We start from the raw sequence: 9,133 nt of genomic DNA, 5'->3' as shown, positions 1-9,133 counted from the left end.
AGAGGAAACCAGTGGATGTCGCGCTAAACAACAGCAGCACTTTTAAGCTTGATCAGCTGTTGTTAGAATTTATTTAATATTAATTTCTAGTATCAGCTGATGTTTGCTGGAGCCACAGCTGTAAAGCTGCTGGTCATGATGTCGGTTTGGTTATGTAGTGAGAGGGAAACATGAAGATGAAACCAGGAGATGTCCTTACTGAATCATCAGAGCTGAAGAGGTGATGGAGAAACAGGTTTACCTTTTAGGTGACATGAATGAGTTGAAGGGAAGTTATGAACTGTTTCTGAGAGACAAATAACCCCAGGATCCTTTTTTTACTTAGCTGACAGCTGGTAACTGTGCAGGGGCGGGTCTAGCAAAGTGTTGCCAGGGGTCCATGTAGGGCATTAAAAGGGGAAGGGGGGCACAAGGAAATACTTTCTTATTCTCATTTAAAATGTCTCACTTTTAAAAAAATAATTATCTGAGTCTTGCAACAAACAATTGATAGATTGATACATATATACCATCAGAACAGTGTACATCACTGTCACAACAGGCTTTATGCTTTTTCCTATAATGGTGGCCGGTCTCTAGTCAAAATGCCCAGGACGATTTTTTTGTCCCAGTCCAGCCCTGTAAGCAGCTCATCTGCAGTCGTCTGTTACTTACATCTTCCTATTCAGAAGGCAGGATTTCCAAGTTCTGAGTACAATCGAAAGCACCACGACTGCAGTTTTTGTGTTGGATGTACAAAGCAGGCTAGGATAGAATCAGACGTGGGATTTCTCTCGTGGAAATGTGCACATTATTTTTTCCTTTCTATTGGTAGGTGGCACAGTGCACTTGTGGCAAGTAAGCAAGTTAGAAGACTGTCAATCTTGCTGGGTATCCAGTTACAGAAGCAACACATTAACAAGAGAATTCTGAGTAAAACCAAAGTTACTTTCCCTAGTAACTAGTTACTCTGAAAGTAACGAGTAACTTGAAGTAACTGAGTTACTTTTGATAGAAGTAACTAGTAATGTAACTAAGTTACTAATTTAAAGTAACTTACCCAACACTGGTCAAATGGCATATAGCTGTCTTTAATTTTCCTGCATGTTCTATTTAACCCTTGTGTGGTGTTCATATTTTTGTTACTCAGCCAGTGTTCATGGGTCTGGTGGACCCGCTAGAGTTTTGGCTTTCCAAATTAACACTATCAAACAATTTTATGTTAAATTACTCAACAGATGTTTACTTCATCCCAATTACAAGCCATATGAACAGCAAACATGGTTAATTTTTTCCCTTTACCTTTGTTAGATCACATTTATGAATCAATGTGCTTCTCGTTTTTTGTTTTTTTTTTATAAAATGTTATAAAAAAATAAATCAGTTATAATCAAGTGGAGTGAGTGGAAAGACACAACACATTTACACGTGAAGCAATATGTTTCACAACTAAATGGGATCAGCTGCTCATCAATGGTGACATTAGGCCCAGGTTTGTAAGACAGGGGGAGGTGGTGCACACACTTATCCCACACTGTCCTGATGGCAGCTAGCTTGTCTCTCTGCCGTCGAGCTGGTCTGTCGTCTCAGTTATCAAAACGGATAATCCTGGAAATTTTGTGGAAGTTTTCCAGAAACATTGATGCACGGAAAGGTTCTTGCCGGTTTCTGCATCCCACAGGGATTCTGTGGATTCCCCTTTGGACCTGAAAACTCCTGCAAGGATAAGAACCCCAAAGTAGGCCTTTGGGGTTCTTAGATCTCCTTCCACCTCTCTCCAAAAACACACCTTCCTTCTAGATTACTGGAATCTAGAATAATTTTCTGGATGGAATCTGGGATGAAAAGCTAAAATGAAGACTTGATGTCCTGCACATGAGTAACTGTCAGCCGTGTTGGCCCTGGCTTATCACAGTAACAGCTCTGCAGGGTGGCTCATTTCTTGGGCAAGAAGACCATTCAGTTTCACCAGTTATTGACGTCCATATTTCTTCACTTGCTGTCTGGTGGGCTTGTTCTGGTCCTGGAGCTGGCTGCAGATGGGGTACTCGTCTTCGTTTTGTTACTAAATGGTGCTCAACCTCATCCTCTTCTTCAAAATCACTGTAAGACTGAATTTTCAGAAATGTGAAATATTCTGAAACCTCTTTGTCAACATCATCATCCGAAGCCCCTCTCTCTTCCAAAATTAATTGGATGGCCCTCGCAGCAGATAATCTTTTGCCATCTTGATCAGTTGTGATAAAGAACCACACTGGCAAAGTCTTATTTATAGTATTATGCCCCTAATTTGCAGGAGGGACAGGGAATGATAAAATAAAATTTGGATCCCTCAAGAAAGAGGGCAAAATGTGTGGGAATGTCAGAGCAGACGGTGTTGATAGTTGAATTTTTAACAATGTTGCAACTTTGTGCGGAGCAGGAGGGGAAGAAAACACTATCAGCAGCACCAGAAAGGAGGAAGACAGAGTGTGGGAACACAGGACATACACTTTCAACACTTTTATTAGACCTGGGTCCAGTGGACCCAAACACCTTGTATGTAATGTAAATGCGTGGGGGGAGGTACAGTATGAGGTCATTGAAAATTAGTTCGGATTTATGTTCTTCACAGAAAATAAGCCAAAGCCAATGAATTTCAGGTTGAAAAAATAATTAATTGTTGAATTTTTCTTTTGAGAAAAACTGAAAACGGGTCTCACAGACCCGAACACCATACAAGGGTTAAAAGCAAAAAGGGACAAAATTACAGCCAGCATCAACTTAAAACATGTTGATTAAATTTTTACGTCAACAGGCAAGTAAAACCTCTGGCAGAGCGTTGTTTTGGCCACAAGGGGGAGGTAGATCACTGAAAATCGCTTGCTGTAGTCGAAGAAGATGCACAGAAACATCTGCAGTACCACTTAAAACTATAAGCATCTCAGCACTGATGCAGAAGTGCAGGCCATCCAGACTGTCTGGATGCATTCGCAGTAAATAAAAGCCAATATCATTCACATCTCAACCAAATAGAAATTTCTCATAATCAATCCCTCACACACACATTGCAAAGAAAATGTCGGTCTTGCTTCAAACAACAGCAGCACCGCAATACGACGAATTTATCAGTGCTTACTGTGAAGCATGTTTGCAATCAGTGTTTGTCATTATTATCATTATTATTTTTATTGATGTTTTTGTTATTTTCCAATATAAAAACTGCAAAAAGAGAGCCAATATATTACCTGACTTGATTATGTGGAGATTGTTTGTTTTTCCTTGCCAGTTGGCTGTGTTGCAAACGCACATATTTTCCACTTTGCAATTTCTTTAGCTGAAACAAAAACAAAAAAGCCAACTATAAAAGTTTGACAGGTGTGATTTTTTTTTTTCACCAACAACGTGATTTCCAAAAAGCTATTAGCTGACAACTTTGGATATTTCAGCACGATGTGCAGTATGTCATTAAAAAATGAAGGAAACAAAACAAGAAGTGGCAGGCCTAAAAAGAAACTACAGTATATAGACTAGTACTAGTAATGTTAACTAAAGCCTCATCAAAAATCATCAGGGAGAAAAGGCTGAATTATACAAAGGCCAGTTTATACCAGAATTGGACTGAAAAACCAGTGACAACAGTTCAAATCATGGTGGAGGTCACGAGAGAGGTAAAGCAATGAGTGTCTACAGCCATCTGTAAAACACTGTGGAGACTCTATCATGATCTGTGGCTCCCTTTCAGCCAGTGGTGTTGGTGTTATTCCCAAATTTGATGGGGTCATAAAAAGAAACGTATCAGATTTTGATCCACCGTTGATACCATCTGGTATTGTATCTTATCTGCTATATTTCCATATTTGTTTACACATCTTCCAATAAATCACTGCATTTTCCAGGTAAAATATGATATCATAAAGAAATGAGGGGTGAGTTTTTACAGCACTGTAAATGAATACCCAAGATTGTGAGAATTTATCATATTTAGGTGGCAAGTTTTAAATATTTTCTATTTATATTAAGTAGATATCATACTTGTTTTTTACTTAAATATATGTGGCATCACATCAAACAGTAATAAATGAATATCTTTGTTAATAGAACAGAATAGAATAGAATAGAATAATCACTTCTAGGATATAGAATGTATAAGTTATGTACACTTAAGAATATAAATGAAATTTGTCTATATTATTAGTAATAAAAAACAATTTATTGTGTAAAAGTAGGTTAATACTCGAAATTTAACTGGAAATTCTGTAACTAAAAATCAAGAAAATCTTGCAGAAAGAGTCAACATGTGATTTATTTCATTATTTATATTTTATTTCATCTGCCAGTTTTAGTTATGCAGTTATTCAGTGTAGTGACTTCATGCTTCTGCACTGAACAGATTGGATTTGAGAAAGTGGTGTGTACGTATGTGTGTGTGTCTGTCTGCAAATTCTCTTCACTTGGAAAGATAGAGAGAGAAAATAGGGACTCACTCTTTTTTTATTACTGCACGTGCTTTCTGGAAAACTTCCTGTTAGTAATGAGTGTTTTGTTTTTGATGTCATTGTCTTCCTGTAACAGTTGGCTGTAGTAGCTTATCTCCCTTTGCAGAAAGAGTATTAAATCTTGATCTTACTAAAGGTGAAGATGAAGTCACGAAGGATTGGTGAGCGGAAGGCCAAGTGTAAACAAGTCTGTTTGTTTTTCGCAAGAGGATGATTTCAAGGAAAATAGACATTGGTTGTTCCCCAGAGACATTTCGGGAAGGATCTGCTGCCTTGTCCTGAGCTGACACCGCTGATGAAAATAACCCCGAAGTACAAAGTTGGCCCGAGGGTCCAATGTTGTAAACTCAGACTAACTTCATTAATAGAAGGTAAGTTAGGTAGAGAGCGAACAGGGCGCTGATTGTACTTCAGCATTTTCACTTGTTGAGGATGCAGCACTAAAACCATCGGTACATAATCATCAGCCTATGTGTGTCGTCTCTGTGTGACTGATGCGTTTATATGATTACAATCTGATGGGTCATGATCGCAGTCATGCACAGTTTATATTACTGCAGCACCTCCAGAACAATTAGATAATAAGGTAAAATTAGATTTTTATTACATTAAAAGTTACCAAAACAATCGACTTGGACAGTTTACATCTTCTCACAGTATGTTTGACGTTATTCTGTTGTGGTTGCGAAGAGCCACAGGCACACTTTTACAAGCTCTGCGATATAAATACTTCCCATGTCCAACAATAAAAGTATGACAAATGTAAAACATAAACATCACATTACAATACATATGTCTGCATTATTGTATTGCATTTTATTATTAAAGGTAACCACCAGTATTCCATTTTATCCAATCAGTTTAGCCCAGATTTGATGAGATGAGACCCACTAAGGATATTTCCAAGGGACTTGTGACCAAGTAGGCAGCAGTAAAAGCTGTAGACAGTATAATATATTATACAGTATAATATAAAAGATACAAAAGCAGATACATGAACAAACATGAGGGTAGGTTAGATTACAGATGTAATATATTTCTTATATGTTCAGGTTTTGTACATAAAAATGCATGCTGAAACATAAAAGCATCCCACGGCTGCTTGTAATCCTATTTTACGTCCGATGGAGACTGCAGGAAATTGAAGATTTAAGCCAAAACAGCAAGATTACAATTACATCCAGATGATACGCAGTCACGAGCCGAAATGCGAAGATCTAAATTGTCACATGTCAACATCAAACTGTAAAAAAGCTAAATAAATAGGAGAGCTTTAGTGTTTCTCTGATGCCCTTATTTGGCCTGGAGAATCAGTTGTTTTAGTGCAGCTGCCAAACACTTCTAAGCAGAACGCCTTAATGTACTGTGACTGCAGTTATAATGAAGGATTATCGGCTCAATTTCTGTGAATGATTCTGTATATTAACTGTGACCTGATGAAAACCTGCAGTCTGGGTGTCAGCCTGCTTCTTTTCTCGGGGCTTATTCAGCGGGATCATCGAGGGTTTGCTTATATCACCAGTTCTCAAAGTGGGGTCTGGGGACCATGACGAAAAAGATAATTTTGTAGGAATGGTAACAGAAAGGGACCATGTACCAAAAAAAACCATCACTATCACTTACCTCTGAAGTGTTTTAGGTTGAAAGGGTTTAGAATGCAAAAAGGGTAAATGGCATGTAGGAATACAAAAGTAGTAAGCATTTAGAAAACAGACGTCAGGATTATGAGGGGATTTGTACATTTTACCTTCCTTGCAAGAGTCCCCATGTCCCCTTAAGTGCAATCACTGATCAATTTCTTAACCCTCTCAAGGCAGGCGTTGCCGATTTACAACAGTTAAAAACTAACAACCTGATTACCCCACATACATATTTTATGAGTTCTTTTTACTCAGAAGTACCGCTGCAGGACTTAGTTGTGCATTAGCAACAAAAAGTTTAATTTGAGCCTGAGAGGGCTAAAGACAAAGATGTTTTACTGACGGTCCCAACATTATATGCTAGAAACACAATACATTTTATATGTCATCACATTTGGTTTCTCTGTTTATATTTCTAACTTGACCAACATTCCATAGACTCGCTCATAGGGATTATAATCGTCTAGTCCTTGTACAGACTATGAATGCAGAAATTGAGTGAAAACCAAATTGAAGTCAAAAAGCAGCAGAACACCTTCACAAAAGGAAAAGGCTGGAATACTGCTTTATATTTTCAAGGAATTTAACATTGCACTAACTGATACTCTTGTTTGTAAAATGTATTGCAGGAATAAAGCCAATGCTGAAATTAATTCTTACTGATCCCGGTCCTCTGTCAAATCCCACAGCTTCTCCTGGGATTGTGTATCGCAGTGTGTTTTCCTGCCAAGTTGTCCTCACCTGCCCCTACCTTACTCACAGGTGGCTCGGAGCCAAGCCTGACAGACTGCTGGAAGGGAAACTAGCCACCATCTGGAATATCACAGCCTGCCAGAAACAACTGAAGCCAGCTCACCGACAAAAGTTACATTTACGTACTATTGTGTGTGGACCAGTATGCGTCTTTTAAAAGTAAAGCTATTTCTTTATTATTTTATCCACACGGAAGAAGTGATATTAAAATCCATTTGATGTAAGATAAAGTGTTAAGTAAATGCCACATATATGTAGCATTTACTACATATATGTGGCATTTACACACATGGAAAAAATGCACATAGGGAAAAAATGCAAAGCTTAAAGGGAATACCGTACATTTAAACAAGCACATATTTCTAATACCTTATGACAGAAAACACACTGTAGGGGATCTGAAGTGCTGGTTATGATTTCTTTCTCAAGCCACAAGTTGCCATGCGCATATTTTGTGCCTCGTTAGTATGTATAATTTTCTTTTTCAGTCCCCTTTTTGTTTGCCAGGAACTCCAGGCTTACAGTGTAAGCTATTATGCATGCTTTTTTGGCGTAAACAACACTTTTTTTTCTAATATAGAATATCTACTGTATAGGAGCCACCCACAGAGTGTCATATCCACGGATCTTCTTCTGCTTGTCTCTTGGGGATGAGACACTTTTTTTCTTTTTACTTAAATTAGCATATTCAAGCTATTACAATTCATATGCACTCTTTTATGTTTGCTTGTTTCAAAGGTGAAAGGAAGACACAAGAGCTATTATGCAGATGACATGGTTTGCATGTGTAAGGCTGCACACATGCAATCCTAAAATCTCCAAATATCAGTGAAGCTGAAATGTTTTACAGGAGCGAGAAAAGGTTCAAAAACAAGGTACAGTGCTGTGGGGCTGAATAAGCAAATATTAAAATAATGCCATGAGTCCATCCATTTATTCTCTTCTGGGAGAGCTGGAGCCTATCCCAGCTACCATAGGGTGAGAAACAGGGGACACCCTGTACATGTTGCCAGGCTATCGCTGGGGCTTACAATAATGCACTGTACCATAATCTGGTGCTCTACATTTCTCTGAACATGTGTAATGCAAAGCAATACAATACTGTACACCCACAGACACACATGATACCAGTAGTTTTTTTTTTTATTCTTTTTCAATTTTTCTTGCTTTGAGCTGATGTAACCAGTACATTTCCCCAGGGTGGGATCAATAACATCTCATCTACATGTCATTATGTTTTGAGTTGACATAGATCTTTCACATTTGATGACCCACATAAGTATCAGACAGCTTGCATAAATAAAAACAAACAAACAAAAACAAAGAAAAAATAAAACGTATGAATGAAGCAGAGAGAAGAAAAATTATGCTCATGTCGAATTTTGACTTGATTAGAAATGCAGGATTTCAAGTGGATAGGAAAACCTTGAAATTATTTGAATGTCATGTCACAAATAAGCTGTAATATTGGAATGTTTACTCATCAATAACCCTTAAAATACCGTCATGATAACTTAATTCGTGACAAATGAAAGAAAATTGAATACTAATCCATGGAAAACATGCACGGCAGCATTTTACTTACCTCAAAAGCCTCAGTGAAGCCTCGATGAACTGCAGCCAGTAATTGCAGATAGCTCAGCGATTTTCCTGGCTTAATCCTACAGGGGGAGTTGTTACTCTACAGGTACTGGAGCACCTGGATGAAGGGAGGAAGAGAAAGACGAAAGAGGGAGGAGAGTGCAGCTGAGGTGAATGGCGAGATGGAAGCCACAGCCCGAAGCCTCAACACAGTCTGGAAGGGTAATCTAATCAGGTTTTTCCGAGACTCTCTTATCCCCATCTCTCACACACTTTCTGGGAAATAAGATGAGCTTATTCTTCATTTTTTAAGTGATCTTTTCCGTTTCATTATCTTCAAATACTTATGTAAAGGTATGAAAACAAGAGATAAACATGCCTGGGTATCCCCTGCAGGAAGTCTAGAAATCTAGACAGGTTTCAGGATATTTACTGGCACGAAAATCACAGAATTAAGGTAATTTAATTTAATGCTGATAGCGAGTCAGGACAATACTGTGTGTTTTAGTGTACATGTAACAATTTCGGGTTGGAGAATGGGTCATATACAAGCTTCTACCAAATAATATATCAGAGTATCTAGAAAAGTCTTTAAGAGACAGCATTTACCACAAAGGATTCAACACTTTCTCCACACTGTGTAGACAGAACAATCCCAGCGGGAAAGACTGACCCACAGGATAAAGACATTATCTACTATTT

This window comes from Aulonocara sp. 'chitande type north' Nkhata Bay, linkage group LG19 (assembly GCF_057382095.1).
Source record: "Aulonocara sp. 'chitande type north' Nkhata Bay isolate Kocher_YH1m ecotype deep benthic linkage group LG19, A_spYH_male_GT1.1, whole genome shotgun sequence".
NCBI classification, from domain to species: Eukaryota; Metazoa; Chordata; class Actinopteri; order Cichliformes; family Cichlidae; genus Aulonocara; species Aulonocara sp. 'chitande type north' Nkhata Bay.
Note: the sequence above shows the minus strand (reverse complement) of the source record.